Genomic DNA, 19,802 nt, shown 5'->3' on the forward strand with positions numbered 1-19,802 from the left:
CTCGATGATCTTTTCGATGAGGTTTTATGCAAGATCCAAATAATTCATTGGCATAACAGTCAATTGTTACACTTATTTTTGTGGGATTTGAATAGACTTCACATGCTGTGAAAACTGTAGTGATTGCTAGAAATTTTTCCAACCAGGGAACACACATCATGTCCTAAAAGACAAATTCAACAATTTACTAAGAAATTATGAAGAATAATCTTGGCATTGTAATCGAAAGGGGTATTACTTACCATTCCGTTAGAAGTAAAAAGGTGAATGGGAGTCCTCGTGAGCATTACTTAGTTTGTAGGGCATTGTAATATGTGAAGGGCGGAACTCGAATACGTAATTGTCTGCTTATTCACCTTAGGATTTTAATTTTTTTTATTGTAATATATCCATTTTCAAGTTTTGGTTCTCCAATTTTGTTTTGCTTAAAATGGTCCTATTGATTGTTTTTTTCTTTTTCATTTTAGTTGTTGTTTGGTTCCTTTTTATAAAATATATTTATTTATATATTTAGTCATGTTTATATATTTTTGTCTTTTTATATTCATCCCCGCACAAATTATCCCAAAATTTAAGAAATATAATTTAAAAAAGGCTCGCAACAATTAAATAAAAATAAATCATTCTTGTAAAACTCATCTATCCAAAACAATTGCCCCAAAACAAAACTTTTAATAACTAGAGGGCTCCTAAATTTGTATAACATATCAACATACAATTCCTAAAAATCCTTAAATAACATGGACGTTTTAAAATTTACAAAGAGTAGTTTCTTCATCAAATGACATGAATTTCTTTATAAATATATATGTTTTGCACGCAGAAAGAACACAAAATTTATGAGTTTCATGAGGAAAATATCTATTAAAATATGTCTAAATTATTTCTCATGTTTTTTTATGCACAAGAGTAGATTACAAAACTTTATTCTCGAAAAATATCATGGGTTGATGTGTTTAATATGAGTATGCAATTTATATTGAGGATTTAAAAGTATCCTAAAAAGGATTCTTCAATTTACACTCATTTGCATCTGGTTTGCTTAAATTGTTGGAGACGATCCTAACTTAAAGCTTAGTGTGTTTACACACGCTTTGAAATTAGTGCAACAATCATATGTCATTTTTATCAATTTTTTTCAAGTATTTGCACCAATCTTTCGACACAAGATCAAATATCTTTCACCTAAAACGGATAAGCATAGTAATGTGCATTTTTTATGGATCAAATCAAGCTCGTCTATCTTTAAGCGAATAATCTAATTTCTCTTACGATCTTATTTCATTTGTGTTTTTTTCTGCATGAACTCCTGCATACATAGGATGCGGTTCCCAATATAAAAATTCTTATATGGATACCATCTAGAAACAGTAAAAAATAAGAGGCCTAAATCACTCAAAAAACAAGGTGGTGGCCAAATTACGTAAAAAAAGTGCAGGCCAAAATCACATAATCATAATATTTTAGGAGGCAAAAGGGCATTTATGCCAAAAGAATATTGTTTGATGATAACACTTGTGAGGTTTGAAAATCAGGTTACATAGGGCGTGTGGGGTACATTTTCACATTTTTCCATAAAATCTTCATTTACTTTTATTCAATGAATTATATATAAAAAAATTATTTCCTTTGACTATTATCCCTTCTCGAAGACAGGCCACGCGTCACCATAATATGATAAAATCTAGATGAGAAGATGAAAAAAAGGTGAGCAGTTGTCATAATAAGGTTATTCATCATTTTCTTAATAACCATTTTGGATTTCTAGAAGCAACAATATCCATCGTATGATCTTGATTAATAGACCATGATGAAGGATTTTTTTTTTAAGTATATTTTAAATATGATGTCATTAATCTAAAAGGGTATATGTTGATCTAATCAAGATCGTCTATTTTTGATCAAGTAATCATAGTTAGTCTTACATTCTGAATGAATTTGTATGTTTTCCTGAACTCCTGCATATAGAGGATACAATCCCTAGTACTGAAATTTATTATATGGAATTCTCTCTAGACTCTTGTCACTATATAAACTCTTGCTTTGTCAATTCCTAAACAACCCTTTTGTAAAAATATCATCAATCTTTCTCTCTCAATCTCCCCCCTCTCCGGATCTGGATACTCCCCTGCCACTTATCTAATATTTTTCATCAAGCATTGATATCAATTGTTCATCGACCAATTAATATCTTTGATTACATATGGTAGACAATGATGAGTCTGAGATTGCAACAACATTATTCTACCTCTAGAGAGTATCCAAACTCCTCTCTTTTCCTCCCTCAAGCCCTCTTCGAGTCTTGTCCAAGATCAAATATCTACAATGGCAATAAGAATGGTAATTTATACCCATTTCAATTACAATGCGAGTTTAATTTTTTTTCTTGTTACAATTCTTGAGTTTGTCTCTTAGGATATGATGTGTGTGTGCTAGTTGGAAGAATTTTCTAGCAATCACTAAATTATTTTAAGCATGTGAAGTCCACTCGAATACCTCCAAAAACAAGTGTAACAAGTTCATCCTTGATTGCTATGACAATCCATTATATTGATCTTACATAACTGCCTTTCACAAAGATCATCGAGTAACTGCAGTGACTATTGGTTAATTTGATAAGTAGATCTCTATAATTTTGTAGAACCAGATCTAGTTATCAAATAAATAACACTCATTGGGATTACTCGATGATCTTTTCGATGAGGTTTTATGCAAGATCCAAATAATTCATTGGCATAACAGTCAATTGTTACACTTATTTTTTGTGGGATTTGAATAGACTTCACATGCTGTGAAAACTGTAGTGATTGCTAGAAATTTTTCCAACCAGGGAACACACATCATGTCCTAAAGACAAATTCAACAATTTTACTAAGAAAATTATGAAGAATTAATCTTGGCATTGTAATCGAAAGGGGTATTACTTACCATTCCGTTAGAAGTAAAAAGGTGAATGGGAGTCCTCGTGAGCATTACTTAGTTTGTAGGGGCATTGTAATATGTGAAGGGCGGAACTCGAATTTTTTTATTTGTAATATATCCATTTTCAAGTTTTGGTTCTCCAATTTTGTTTTGCTTTAAAATGGTCCTAATGATTGTTTTTTCTTTTTCATTTTAGTTGTTGTTTGGTTTCCTTTTATAAAATAATTTATTTATATATTTTAGTCATGTTTTATATATTTTTGTCTTTTATATTCATCCCCGCACAAATTATCCCAAAATTTAAGAAAATATAATTAAAAAATGGCTCGCAACAATTCAATAAAATAAATCATTCTTGTAAAACTCATCTATCCAAACAATGCACAAAAACAAAACTTTTAATAACCTAGAGGGCTCCTAAATTTGTATAACAGTATCAACATACAATTCCTAAAAATCCTTAATAACATGGACGTTTTAAAATTTACAAAGAGTAGTTTCTCTTCATCAAATGACATGAATTTCTTTATAAATATATATGTTTTGCACGCAGAAAAGAACACAAATTTATGAGTTTCATGAGGAAAATATCTATTAAATATGTCTAAATTATTTCTCATGTTTTTATTGCACAAGAGTAGATTACAAAACTTTATTCTCGAAAAATATCATGGGTTGATGTGTTTAATATGAGTATGCAATTTATATGAGGATTTAAAAGTATCCTAAAAAGGATTCTTCAATTTACACTCATTTGCATCTGGTTTGCTTAAATTGTTGGAGACGATCCTAACTTAAAGCTTAGTGTGTTTACACACGCTTTTGAAATTAGTGCAACAATCATTATGTCATTTTTATCAATTTTTTTCAAGTATTTGCACCAATCTTTCGACACAAGATCAAATATCTTTCACCTAAAACGGATAAGCATAGTAATGTGCATTTTTTATGGATCAAATCAAGCTCGTCTATCTTTAAGCGAATAATCTAATTTCTCTTACGATCTTATTTCATTTGTGTTTCTGCATGAACTCCTGCATACATAGGATGCGGTTCCCAATATAAAAAATTCTTATATCGGATACCATCTAGAAACAGTAAAAAAAGAGGCCTAATCACTCAAAAAAGGTGGTGGCAAATACGTAAAAAAGTGCAGGCCAAAATCACATAATCATAATATTTTAGGAGGCAAAAGGGCATTTATGCCAAAAGAGTATTGTTTGATCATAACACTTGTGAGGTTTGAAAATCAGGTTACATAGGGCGTGTGGGGTACATTTTCACATTTTTCCATAAAATCTTCATTTACTTTTATTCAATGAATTATATATAAAAAATTAGTTTCCTTTGACTATTATCCCTTCTCGAAGACAGCACGCCGCGTCACCCATAATATGATAAAATCTAAGATGAGAAGATGAAAAAAGGTGAGCAGTTGTCATAATAAGGTTATTCAATCATTTCCTTAATACCATTTTGGATTTCTAGAAGCAACAATATCCATCGTATGATCTTGATTAATAGACCATGATGAAGGATTTTTTTTAAGTATAATTTAAAAAATGATGTCATTAATCTAAAAGGGTATATGTTGATCTAATCAAGATCGTCTATTTTTGATCAAGTAATCATAGTTAGTCTTACATTCTAATGAATTTGTATGTTTTCCTGAACTCCTGCATATAGAGGATACAATCCCTAGTACTGAAATTTATTATATGGAATTCTCTCTAGACTCTTTGTCACTATATAAACTCTTGCTTTGTCAATTCCTAAATAACCCTTTTTGTAAAAATATCATCAATCTTTCTCTCTCAATCTCCCCCCTCTCCCGGATCTGGATACTCCCCTGCCACTTATCTAATATTTTTCATCAAGCATTGATATCAATTGTTCATCGACAATTAATATCTTTGATTACATATGGTAGACAATGATGAGTGTCTGAGATTGCAACAACATTATTCTACCTCTAGAGAGTATCCAAACTCCTCTCTTTTCCTCCCTCAAGCCCTCTTCGAGTCTTGTCCAAGATCAAATATCTACAATGGCAATAAGAATGGTAATTTATACCCATTTCAATTACAATGCCGAGTTTTATTTTTTTTCTTGTTACAATTCTTGAGTTTGTCTCTTAGGATATGATGTGTGTGTGCTAGTTGGAAGAATTTCTAGCAATCACTAATATTTTAAGCATGTGAAGTCCACTCGAATACCTCCAAAAACAAGTGTAACAAGTTCATCCTTGATTGCTATGACAATCCATTATATTGATCTTACATAACTGCCTTTCACAAAGATCATCGAGTAACTGCAGTGACTATTGGTTAATTTGATAAGTAGATCTCTATAATTTTGTAGAACCAGATCTAGTTATCAAATTAAATAACACTCATTGGGATTACTCGATGATCTTTTCGATGAGGTTTTATGCAAGATCCAAATAATTCATTGGCATAACAGTCAATTGTTACACTTATTTTTTGTGGGATTTGAATAGACTTCACATGCTGTGAAAACTGTAGTGATTGCTAGAAATTTTTCCAACCAGGGAACACACATCATGTCCTAAAAGACAAATTCAACAATTTTACTAAGAAAATTATGAAGAATTAATCTTGGCATTGTAATCGAAAGGGGTATTACTTACCATTCCGTTAGAAGTAAAAAGGTGAATGGGAGTCCTCGTGAGCATTACTTAGTTGTAGGGGCATTGTAATATGTGTGAAGGCGCGAACTCGAATACGTAATTGTCTGCTTATTCACCTTAGGATTTTAATTTTTTTATTTGTAATATATCCATTTTCAAGTTTTGGTTCTCCATTTTGTTTTGCTTTAAATGGTCCTATTGATTGTTTTTTCTTTTTCATTTAGTTGTTGTTGGTTTCCTTTTTATAAAATATATTTATTTATATATTTTAGTCATGTTTTATATATTTTTGTCTTTTATATTCATCCCCGCACAAATTATCCCAAAATTTAAGAAAATATAATTTAAAAAATGGCTCGCAACAATTCAATAAAAATAAATCATTCTTGTAAAACTCATCTATCCAAAACAACTGCACCAAAAACAAAACTTTTAATAACCTAGAGGGCTCCTAAATTTGTATAACAGTATCAACATACAATTCCTAAAAATCCTTAAATAACATGGACGTTTTAAAATTTACAAAGAGTAGTTTCTCTTCATCAAATGACATGAATTTCTTTATAAATATATATGTTTTGCACGCAGAAAAGAACACAAAATTTATGAGTTTCATGAGGAAAATATCTATTAAAATATGTCTAAATTATTTCTCATGTTTTTTTATGCACAAGAGTAGATTACAAAACTTTATTCTCGAAAAATATCATGGGTTGTGTGTGTTTAATATGAGTATGCAATTTATATTGAGGATTTAAAAGTATCCTAAAAAGGATTCTTCAATTTACACTCATTTGCATCTGGTTTGCTTAAATTGTTGGAGACGATCCTAACTTAAAGCTTAGTGTGTTTACACACGCTTTGAAATTAGTGCAACAATCATTATGTCATTTTTATCAATTTTTTTCAAGTATTTGCACCAATCTTTCGACACAAGATCAAATATCTTTCACCTAAAACGGAGCATAGTAATGTGCATTTTTTATGGATCAAATCAAGCTCGTCTATCTTTAAGCGAATAATCTAATTTCTCTTACGATCTTATTTCATTTGTGTTTCTGCATGAACTCCTGCATACATAGGATGCGGTTCCCAATATAAAAAATTCTTATATCGGATACCATCTAGAAACAAAAATAAGAGGCCTAATCACTCAAAAAAGGTGGTGGCCAAATTACGTAAAAAAGTGCAGGCCAAAATCACATAATCATAATATTTTAGGAGGCAAAGGGCATTTATGCCAAAAGAGTATTGTTTGATGATAACACTTGTGAGGTTTGAAAATCAGGTTACATAGGGCGTGTGGGGTACATTTTCACATTTTTCCATAAAATCTTCATTTACTTTTATTCAATGAATTATATATAAAAAAATTAGTTTCCTTTGACTATTATCCCTTCTCGAAGACAGGCCACGCGTCACCCATAATATGATAAATCTAAGATGAGAAGATGAAAAAAGGTGAGCAGTTGTCATAATAAGGTTATTCAATCATTTCCTTAATAACCATTTTGGATTTCTAGAAGCAACAATATCCATCGTATGATCTTGATTAATAGACCATGATGAAGGATTTTTTTAAGTATAAATTAAAAATATGATGTCATTAATCTAAAAGGGTATATGTTGATCTAATCAAGATCGTCTATTTTGATCAAGTAATCATAGTTAGTCTTACATTCTAAATGAATTTGTATGTTTTCCTGAACTCCTGCATATAGAGGATACAATCCCTAGTACTGAAATTTATTATATGGAATTCTCTCTAGACTCTTTGTCACTATATAAACTCTTGCTTTGTCAATTCCTAAATAACCCTTTTGTAAAAAATATCATCAATCTTTCTCTCTCAATCTCCCCCTCTCCCGGATCTGGATACTCCCCTGCCACTTATCTAATATTTTTCATCAAGCATTGATATCAATTGTTCATCGACCAATTAATATCTTTGATTACATATGGTAGACAATGATGAGTGTCTGAGATTGCAACAACATTATTCTACCTCTAGAGAGTATCCAAACTCCTCTCTTTCCTCCCTCAAGCCCTCTTCGAGTCTTGTCCAAGATCAAATATCTACAATGGCAATAAGAATGGTAATTTATACCCATTTCAATTACAATGCCGAGTTTAATTTTTTTCTTGTTACAATTCTTGAGTTTGTCTCTTATATGATGTGTGTGTGTGTGCTAGTTGGAAGAATTTCTAGCAATCACTAAATTATTTTAAGCATGTGAAGTCCACTCGAATACCTCCAAAAACAAGTGTAACAAGTTCATCCTTGATTGCTATGACAATCCATTATATGATCTTACATAACGCCTTTCACAAAGATCATCGAGTAACTGCAGTGACTATTGGTTAATTTGATAAGTAGATCTCTATAATTTTGTAGAACAGATCTAGTTATCAAATTAAATAACACTCATTGGGATTACTCGATGATCTTTTCGATGAGGTTTTATGCAAGATCCAAATAATTCATTGGCATAACAGTCAATTGTTACACTTATTTTGTGGGATTTGAATAGACTTCACATGCTGTGAAAACTGTAGTGATTGCTAGAAATTTTTCCAACCAGGGAACACACATCATGTCCTAAAAGACAAATTCAACAATTTTACTAAGAAAATTATGAAGAATTAATCTTGGCATTGTAATCGAAAGGGGTATTACTTACCATTCCGTTAGAAGTAAAAAGGTGAATGGGAGTCCTCGTGAGCATTACTTAGTTTGTAGGGGCATTGTAATATGTGAAGGGCGGAACTCGAATACGTAATTGTCTGCTTATTCACCTTAGGATTTTAATTTTTTTATTTGTAATATATCCATTTTCAAGTTTTGGTTCTCCAATTTTGTTTTGCTTTAAAATGGTCCTAATGATTGTTTTTTTCTTTTTCATTTTAGTTGTTGTTTGGTTTCCTTTTTATAAAATATATTTATTTATATATTTTAGTCATGTTTTATATATTTTTGTCTTTTATATTCATCCCCGCACAAATTATCCCAAATTTAAGAAAATATAATTTAAAAATGGCTCGCAACAATTCAATAAAAATAAATCATTCTTGTAAAACTCATCTATCCAAACAACTGCACCAAAAACAAAACTTTTAATAACCTAGAGGGCTCCTAAATTTGTATAACAATATCAACATACAATTCCTAAAAATCCTTAAATAACATGGACGTTTTAAAATTTACAAAGAGTAGTTTTCTCTTCATCAAATGACATGAATTTCTTTATAAATATATATGTTTTGCACGCAGAAAAGAACACAAAATTTATGAGTTTCATGAGGAAAATATCTATTAAAATATGTCTAAATTATTTCTCATGTTTTTTATGCACAAGAGTAGATTACAAAACTTTATTCTCGAAAAATATCATGGGTTGATGTGTTTAATATGAGTATGCAATTTATATTGAGGATTTAAAAGTATCCTAAAAAGGATTCTTCAATTTACACTCATTTGCATCTGGTTTGCTTAAATTGTTGGAGACGATCCTAACTTAAAGCTTAGTGTGTTTACACACGCTTTGAAATTAGTGCAACAATCATTATGTCATTTTTATCAATTTTTTCAAGTATTTGCACCAATCTTTCGACACAAGATCAAATATCTTTCACCTAAAACGGATAAGCATAGTAATGTGCATTTTTTATGGATCAAATCAAGCTCGTCTATCTTTAAGCGAATAATCTAATTTCTCTTACGATCTTATTTCATTTGTGTTTCTGCATGAACTCCTGCATACATAGGATGCGGTTCCCAATATAAAAAATTCTTATATCGGATACCATCTAGAAACAGTAAAAAAAGAGGCCTAAATCACTCAAAAAAGGGGTGGCCAAATTACGTAAAAAAAGTGCAGGCCAAAATCACATAATCATAATATTTTAGGAGGCAAAAGGGCATTTATGCCAAAAGAGTATTGTTTGATGATAACACTTGTGAGGTTTGAAAATCAGGTTACATAGGGGCGTGTGGGGTACATTTTCACATTTTTCCATAAAATCTTCATTTACTTTTATTCAATGAATTATATATAAAAAAATTAGTTTCCTTTGACTATTATCCCTTCTCGAAGACAGGCCACGCGTCACCCATAATATGATAAAATCTAAGATGAGAAGATGAAAAAAAGGTGAGCAGTTGTCATAATAAGGTTATTCAATCATTTCCTTAATAACCATTTTGGATTTCTAGAAGCAACAATATCCATCGTATGATCTTGATTAATAGACCATGATGAAGGATTTTTTTAAGTATAATTTAAAAATATGATGTCATTAATCTAAAAGGGTATATGTTGATCTAATCAAGATCGTCTATTTTTGATCAAGTAATCATAGTTAGTCTTACATTCTAAATGAATTTGTATGTTTTGACTGAACTCCTGCATATAGAGGATACAATCCCTAGTACTGAAATTTATTATATGGAATTCTCTCTAGACTCTTTGTCACTATATAAACTCTTGCTTTGTCAATTCCTAAATAACCCTTTTTGTAAAAAAATATCATCAATCTTTCTCTCTCAATCTCCCCCCTCTCCCGGATCTGGATACTCCCCTGCCACTTATCTAATATTTTTCATCAAGCATTGATATCAATTGTTCATCGACCAATTAATATCTTTGATTACATATGGTAGACAATGATGAGTGTCTGAGATTGCAACAACATTATTCTACCTCTAGAGAGTATCCAAACTCCACTCTTTTCCTCCCTCAAGCCCTCTTCGGTCTTGTCCAAGATCAAATATCTACAATGGCAATAAGAATGGTAATTTATACCCATTTCAATTACAATGCCGAGTTTAATTTTTTTCTTGTTACAATTCTTGAGTTTGTCTCTTAGGATATGATGTGTGTGTGCTAGTTGGAAGAATTTCTAGCAATCACTAAATTATTTTAAGCATGTGAAGTCCACTCGAATACCTCCAAAAACAAGTGTAACAAGTTCATCCTTGATTGCTATGACAATCCATTATATTGATCTTACATAACTACCTTTCACAAAGAAAATCATCGAGTAACTGCAGTGACTATTGGTTAATTTGATAAGTAGATCTCTATAATTTTGTAGAACCAGATCTAGTTATCAAATTAAATAACACTCATTGGGATTACTCGATGATCTTTTCGATGAGGTTTTATGCAAGATCCAAATAATTCATTGGCATAACAGTCAATTGTTACACTTATTTTTGTGGGATTTGAATAGACTTCACATGCTGTGAAAACTGGGTGATTGCTAGAAATTTTTCCAACCAGGGAACACACATCATGTCCTAAAAGACAAATTCAACAATTTTACTAAGAAAATTATGAAGAATTAATCTTGGCATTGTAATCGAAAGGGGTATTACTTACCATTCCGTTAGAAGTAAAAAGGTGAATGGGAGTCCTCGTGAGCATTACTTAGTTTGTAGGGGCATTGTAATATGTGAAGGGCGGAACTCGAATACGTAATTGTCTGCTTATTCACCTTAGGATTTTAATTTTTTATTTGTAATATATCCATTTTCAAGTTTTGGTTCTCCAATTTTGTTTTGCTTTAAATGGTCCTATTGATTGTTTTTTTCTTTTTCATTTTAGTTGTTGTTTGGTTTCCTTTTTATAAAATATATTTATTTATATATTTTAGTCATGTTTATATATTTTTGTCTTTTATATTCATCCCCGCACAAATTATCCCAAAATTTAAGAAAATATAATTTAAAAAATGGCTCGCAACAATTCAATAAAAATAAATCATTGTTGTAAAACTCATCTATCCAAAACAACTGCACCAAAAACAAAACTTTTAATAACCTAGAGGGCTCCTAAATTTGTATAACAATATCAACATACAATTCCTAAAAATCCTTAAATAACATGGACGTTTTAAAATTTACAAAGAGTAGTTTCTCTTCATCAAATGACATGAATTTCTTTATAAATATATATGTTTTGCACGCAGAAAAGAACACAAAATTTATGAGTTTCATGAGGAAAATATCTATTAAAATATGTCTAAATTATTTCTCATGTTTTTTTATGCACAAGAGTAGATTACAAAACTTTATTCTCGAAAAATATCATGGGTTGATGTGTTTAATATGAGTATGCAATTTATATTGAGGATTTAAAAGTATCCTAAAAAGGATTCTTCAATTTACACTCATTTGCATCTGGTTTGCTTAAATTGTTGGAGACGATCCTAACTTAAAGCTTAGTGTGTTTACACACGCTTTGAAATTAGTGCAACAATCATTATGTCATTTTTATCAATTTTTTTCAAGTATTTGCACCAATCTTTCGACACAAGATCAAATATCTTTCACCTAAAACGGATAAGCATAGTAATGTGCATTTTTTATGGATCAAATCAAGCTCGTCTATCTTTAAGCGAATAATCTAATTTCTCTTACGATCTTATTTCATTTGTGTTTCTGCATGAACTCCTGCATACATAGGATGCGGTTCCCAATATAAAAAATTCTTATATCGGATACCATCTAGAAACAGTAAAAAATAAGAGGCCTAACTCACTCAAAAAAGGTGGTGGCCAAATTACGTAAAAAAAGTGCGGCAGGCCAAAATCACATAATCATAATATTTTAGGAGGCAAAAGGGCATTTATGCCAAAAGAGTATTGTTTGATGATAACACTTGTGAGGTTTGAAAATCAGGTTACATAGGGCGTGTGGGGTACATTTTCACATTTTTCCATAAAATCTTCATTTACTTTTATTCAATGAATTATATATAAAAAAATTAGTTTCCTTTGACTATTATCCCTTCTCGAAGACAGGCCACGCGTCACCCATAATATGATAAAATCTAAGATGAGAAGATGAAAAAAAGGTGAGCAGTTGTCATAATAAGGTTATTCAATCATTTCCTTAATAACCATTTTGGATTTCTAGAAGCAACAATATCCATCGTATGATCTTGATTAATAGACCATGATGAAGGATTTTTTTAAGTATAATTTAAAAATATGATGTCATTAATCTAAAAGGGTATATGTTGATCTAATCAAGATCGTCTATTTTTGATCAAGTAATCATAGTTAGTCTTACATTCTGAATGAATTTGTATGTTTGTCCTGAACTCCTGCATATAGAGGATACAATCCCTAGTACTGAAATTTATTATATGGAATTCTCTCTAGACTCTTTGTCACTATATAAACTCTTGCTTTGTCAATTCCTAAATAACCCTTTTTGTAAAAAATATCATCAATCTTTCTCTCTCAATCTCCCCCTCTCCCGGATCTGGATACTCCCCTGCCACTTATCTAATATTTTTCATCAAGCATTGATATCAATTGTTCATCGACCAATTAATATCTTTGATTACATATGGTAGACAATGATGAGTGTCTGAGATTGCAACAACATTATTCTACCTCTAGAGAGTATCCAAACTCCACTCTTTTCCTCCCTCAAGCCCTCTTCGAGTCTTGTCCAAGATCAAATATCTACAATGGCAATAAGAATGGTAATTTATACCCATTTCAATTACAATGCCGAGTTTAATTTTTTTTCTTGTTACAATTCTTGAGTTTGTCTCTTAGGATATGATGTGTGTGCTAGTTGGAAGAATTTCTAGCAATCACTAAATTATTTTAAGCATGTGAAGTCCACTCGAATACCTCCAAAAACAAGTGTAACAAGTTCATCCTTGATTGCTATGACAATCCATTATATTGATCTTACATAACTACCTTTCACAAAGATCATCGAGTAACTGCAGTGACTATTGGTTAATTTGATAAGTAGATCTCTATAATTTTGTAGAACTAGATCTAGTTAAAATTAAATAACACTCATTGGGATTACTCGATGATCTTTTCGATGAGGTTTTATGCAAGATCCAAATAATCATTGATGTCATTGTACATCAATTGTTACACTTATTTTTTGTGGGATTTGAATAGACTTCACATGCTGTGAAAACTGAGTGATTGCTAGAAATTTTTCCAACCAGGGAACACACATCATGTCCTAAAAGACAAATTCAACAATTTTACTAAGAAAATTATGAAGAATTAATTTTGGCATTGTAATCGAAAGGGGTATTACTTACCATTCCGTTAGAAGTAAAAAGGTGAATGGGAGTCCTCGTGAGCATTACTTAGTTTGTAGGGGCATTGTAATATGTGAAGGGCGGAACTCGAATACGTAATTGTCTGCTTATTCACCTTAGGATTTTAATTTTTTTATTTGTAATATATCCATTTTCAAGTTTTGGTTCTCCAATTTTGTTTTACTTTAAAATGGTCCTATTGATTGTTTTTTCTTTTTCATTTTAGTTGTTGTTTGGTTTCCTTTTTATAAAATATATTATTTATATATTTTAGTCATGTTTTATATATTTTTGTCTTTTATATTCATCCCCGCACAAATTATCCCAAAATTTAAGAAAATATAATTTAAAAATGGCTCGCAACAATTCAATAAAAATAAATCATTCTTGTAAAACTCATCTATCCAAAACAACTGCACCAAAAACAAAACTTTTAATAACCTAGAGGGCTCCTAAGTTTGTATAACAATATCAACATACAATTCCTAAAAATCCTTAAATAACATGGACGTTTTAAAATTTACAAAGAGTAGTTTCTCTTCATCAAATGACATGAATTTCTTTATAAATATATATGTTTTGCACGCAGAAAAGAACACAAAATTATGAGTTTCATGAGGAAAATATCTATTAAAATATGTCTAAATTATTTCTCATGTTTTTTTATGCACAAGAGTAGATTACAAACTTTATTCTCGAAAAATATCATGGGTTGATGTGTTTAATATGAGTATGCAATTTATATTGAGGATTTAAAAGTATCCTAAAAAGGATTCTTCAATTTACACTCATTTGCATCTGGTTTGCTTAAATTGTTGGAGACGATCCTAACTTAAAGCTTAGTGTGTTTACACACGCTTTGAAATTAGTGCAACAATCATTATGTCATTTTTATCAATTTTTTTCAAGTATTTGCACCAATCTTTCGACACAAGATCAAATATCTTTCACCTAAAACGGATAAGCATAGTAATGTGCATTTTTTATGGATCAAATCAAGCTCGTCTATCTTTAAGCGAATAATCTAATTTCTCTTACGATCTTATTTCATTTGTGTTTCTGCATGAACTCCTGCATACATAGGATGCGGTTCCCAATATAAAAATTCTTATATCGGATACCATCTAGAAACAGTAAAAAATAAGAGGCCTAACTCACTCAAAAAAGGTGTGGTGGCCAAATTACGTAAAAAAAGTGCAGGCCAAAATCACATAATCATAATATTTTAGGAGGCAAAAGGGCATTTATGCCAAAAGAGTATTGTTTGATGATAACACTTGTGAGGTTTGAAAATCAGGTTACATAGGGCGTGTGGGGTACATTTTCACATTTTTCCATAAAATCTTCATTTACTTTTATTCAATGAATTATATAAAAAAATTAGTTTCCTTTGACTATTATCCCTTCTCGAAGACAGGCCACGCGTCACCCATAATATGATAAAATCTAAGATGAGAAGATGAAAAAAAGGTGAGCAGTTGTCATAATAAGGTTCATTCAATCATTTCTTAATAACCATTTGGATTTCTAGAAGCAACAATATCCATCGTATGATCTTGATTAATAGACCATGATGAAGGATTTTTTTAAGTATAATTTAAAAATATGATGTCATTAATCTAAAAGGGTATATGTTGATCTAATCAAGATCGTCTATTTTTGATCAAGTAATCATAGTTAGTCTTACATTCTGAATGAATTTGTATGTTTCCTGAACTCCTGCATATAGAGGATACAATCCCTAGTACTGAAATTTATTATATGGAATTCTCTCTAGATCTTTGTCACTATATAAACTCTTGCTTTGTCAATTCCTAAATAACCCTTTTTGTAAAAAATATCATCAATCTTTCTCTCTCAATCTCCCCCCTCTCCCGGATCTGGATACTCCCCTGCCACTTATCTAATATTTTTCATCAAGCATTGATATCAATTGTTCATCGACCAATTAATATCTTTGATTACATATGGTAGACAATGATGAGTGTCTGAGATTGCAACAACATTATTCTACCTCTAGAGAGTATCCAAAACTCCTCTTTTCCTCCCTCAAGCCCTCTTCGAGTCTTGTCCATCAAATATCTACAATGGCAATAAGAATGGTAATTTATACCCATTTCAATTACAATGCCGAGTTTAATTTTTTTCTTGTTACAATTCTTGAGTTTGTCTCTTAGGATATGATGTGTGTGTGCTAGTTGGAAGAATTTCTAGCAATCACTAAATTATTTTAAGCATGTGAAGTCCACTCGAATACCTCCAAAAACAAGTGTAACAAGTTCATCCTTGATTGCTATGACAATCCATTATATGATCTTACTACTACCTTTCACAAAGATCATCGAGTAACTGCAGTGACTATTGGTTAATTTGATAAGTAGATCTCTATAATTTTGTAGATCTAGATCTAGTTATCAAATTAAATAACACTCATTGGGATTACTCGATGATCTTTTCGATGAGGTTTTATGCAAGATCCAAATAATTCATTGGCATAACAGTCAATTGTTACACTTATTTTTTGTGGGATTTGAATAGACTTCACATGCTGTGAAAACTGAGGTGATTGCTAGAAATTTTTCCAACCAGGGAACACACATCATGTCCTAAAAGACAAATTCAACAATTTTACTAAGAAATTTATGAAGAATTAATCTTGGCATTGTAATCGAAAGGGGTATTACTTACCATTCCGTTAGAAGTAAAAAGGTGAATGGGAGTCCTCGTGACCATTACTTAGTTTGTAGGGGCATTGTAATATGTGAAGGGCGGAACTCGAATACGTAATTGTCTGCTTATTCACCTTAGGATTTTAATTTTTTATTTGTAATATATCCATTTTCAAGTTTTGGTTCTCCAATTTTGTTTTGCTTTAAAATGGTCCTATTGATTGTTTTTTTCTTTTTCATTTTAGTTGTTGTTTGGTTTCCTTTTTATAAAATATATTTATTTATATATTTTAGTCATGTTTTATATATTTTTGTCTTTTATATTCATCCCCGCACAAATTATCCCAAAATTTAAGAAAATATAATTTAAAAAATGGCTCGCAACAATTCAATAAAATAAATCATTCTTGTAAAACTCATCTATCCAAAACAACTGCACCAAAAACAAAACTTTTAATAACCTAGAGGGCTCCTAAATTTGTATAACAGTATCAACATACAATTCCTAAAAATCCTTAAATAACATGGACGTTTTAAAATTTACAAAGAGTAGTTTCTCTTCATCAAATGACATGAATTTCTTTATAAATATATATGTTTTGCACGCAGAAAAGAACACAAAATTTATGAGTTTCATGAGGAAAATATCTATTAAAATATGTCTAAATTATTTCTCATGTTTTTTATGCACAAGAGTAGATTACAAAACTTTATTCTCGAAAAATATCATGGGTTGATGTGTTTAATATGAGTATGCAATTTATATTGAGGATTTAAAAGTATCCTAAAAAGGATTCTTCAATTTACACTCATTTGCATCTGGTTTGCTTAAATTGTTGGAGACGATCCTAACTTAAAGCTTAGTGTGTTTACACACGCTTTGAAATTAGTGCAACAATCATTATGTCATTTTTATCAATTTTTTCAAGTATTTGCACCAATCTTTCGACACAAGATCAAATATCTTTCACCTAAAACGGATAAGCATAGTAATGTGCATTTTTTATGGATCAAATCAAGCTCGTCTATCTTTAAGCGAATAATCTAATTTCTCTTACGATCTTATTTCATTTGTGTTTCTGCATGAACTCCTGCATACATAGGATGCGGTTCCCAATATAAAAAATTCTTATATCGGATACCATCTAGAAACAGTAAAAAATAAGAGGCCTAACTCACTCAAAAAAGGTGGTGGCCAAATTACGTAAAAAAAGTGCAGGCCAAAATCACATAATCATAATATTTTAGGAGGCAAAAGGGCATTTATGCCAAAAGAGTATTGTTTGATGATAACACTTGTGAGGTTTGAAAATCAGGTTACATAGGCGTGTGGGGTACATTTTCACATTTTTCCATAAAATCTTCATTTACTTTTATTCAATGAATTATATATAAAAAATTAGTTTCCTTTGACTATTATCCCTTCTCGAAGACAGGCCACGCGTCACCCATAATATGATAAAATCTAAGATGAGAAGATGAAAAAAGGTGAGCAGTTGTCATAATAAGGTTATTCAATCATTTCCTTAATAACCATTTTGGATTTCTAGAAGCAACAATATCCATCGTATGATCTTGATTAATAGACCATGATGAAGGATTTTTTTTTAAGTATAATTTAAAAATATGATGTCATTAATCTAAAAGGGTATATGTTGATCTAATCAAGATCGTCTATTTTTGATCAAGTAATCATAGTTAGTCTTACATTCTGAATGAATTTGTATGTTTTCCTGAACTCCTGCATATAGAGGATACAATCCCTAGTACTGAAATTTATTATATGGAATTCTCTCTAGATCTTTGTCACTATATAAACTCTTGCTTTGTCAATTCCTAAATAACCCTTTTGTAAAAAATATCATCAATCTTTCTCTCTCAATCTCCCCCCTCTCCCGGATCTGGATACTCCCCTGCCACTTATCTAATATTTTTCATCAAGCATTGATATCAATTGTTCATCGACCAATTAATATCTTTGATTACATATGGTAGACAATGATGAGTGTCTGAGATTGCAACAACATTATTCTACCTCTAGAGAGTATCCAAACTCCTCTCTTTTCCTCCCTCAAGCCCTCTTCGAGTCTTGTCCAAGATCAAATATCTACAATGGCAATAAGAATGGTAATTTATACCCATTTCAATTACAATGCCGAGTTTAATTTTTTCTTGTTACAATTCTTGAGTTTGTCTCTTAGGATATGATGTGTGTGTGCTAGTTGGAAGAATTTCTAGCAATCACTAAATTATTTTAAGCATGTGAAGTCCACTCGAATACCTCCAAAAACAAGTGTAACAAGTTCATCCTTGATTGCTATGACAATCCATTATATTGATCTTACATAACTACCTTTCACAAAGATCATCGAGTACTGCAGTGACTATTGGTTAATTTGATAAGTAGATCTCTATAATTTTGTAGATCTAGATCTAGTTATCAAATTAAATAACACTCATTGGGATTACTCGATGATCTTTTCGATGAGGTTTTATGCAAGATCCAAATAATTCATTGGCATAACAGTCAATTGTTACACTTATTTTTGTGGGATTTGAATAGACTTCACATGCTGTGAAAACTGAGGTGATTGCTAGAAATTTTTCCAACCAGGGAACACACATCATGTCCTAAAAGACAAATTCAACAATTTTACTAAGAAATTATGAAGAATTAATCTTGGCATTGTAATCGAAAGGGTATTACTTACCATTCCGTTAGAAGTAAAAAGGTGAATGGGAGTCCTCGTGACCATTACTTAGTTTGTAGGGGCATTGTAATATGTGAAGGGCGGAACTCGAATACGTAATTGTCTGCTTATTCACCTTAGGATTTTAATTTTTTTATTTGTAATATATCCATTTTCAAGTTTTGGTTCTCCAATTTGTTTTGCTTTAAAATGGTCCTATTGATTGTTTTTTTCTTTTTCATTTTAGTTGTTGTTTGGTTCCTTTTTATAAATATATTTATTTATATATTTTAGTCATGTTTTATATATTTTTGTCTTTTATATTCATCCCCGCACAAATTATCCCAAAATTTAAGAAAATATAATTTAAAAATGGCTCGCAACAATTCAATAAAAATAAATCATTCTTGTAAACTCATCTATCCAAAACAACTGCACCCTTCCCCCCCCTCCCCCCCCCTTCCCCCCCGGCCACCACACCCCCCCCCCAAAAACAAAACTTTTAATAACCTAGAGGGCTCCTAATTTGTATAACAATATCAACATACAATTCCTAAAAATCCTTAAATAACATGGACGTTTTAAAATTTACAAAGAGTAGTTTCTCTTCATCAAATGACATGAATTTCTTTATAAATATATATGTTTTGCACGCAGAAAAGACACAAAATTTATGAGTTTCATGAGGAAAATATCTATTAAAATATGTCTAAATTATTTCTCATGTTTTTTTATGCACAAGAGTAGATTACAAAACTTTATTCTCGAAAAATATCATGGGTTGATG

General features: G+C 30.8%; 1 long non-coding RNA gene across 1 annotated transcript; it reads left to right on the plus strand.

The window, feature by feature from the left end:
• Positions 1-5,146: 5,146 nt before the first annotated feature.
• LOC127114966 (uncharacterized) lies at positions 5,147-19,204 on the plus strand. The gene is made up of 2 exons (XR_007800628.1): positions 5,147-5,593; positions 19,058-19,204. It is a non-coding gene; the product is annotated as an uncharacterized LOC127114966 (long non-coding RNA).
• Positions 19,205-19,802: the final 598 nt, after the last annotated feature.

This window comes from Lathyrus oleraceus, unplaced genomic scaffold (assembly GCF_024323335.1).
Source record: "Lathyrus oleraceus cultivar Zhongwan6 unplaced genomic scaffold, CAAS_Psat_ZW6_1.0 chrUn0756, whole genome shotgun sequence".
Classification (NCBI taxonomy): domain Eukaryota; kingdom Viridiplantae; phylum Streptophyta; class Magnoliopsida; order Fabales; family Fabaceae; genus Lathyrus; species Lathyrus oleraceus.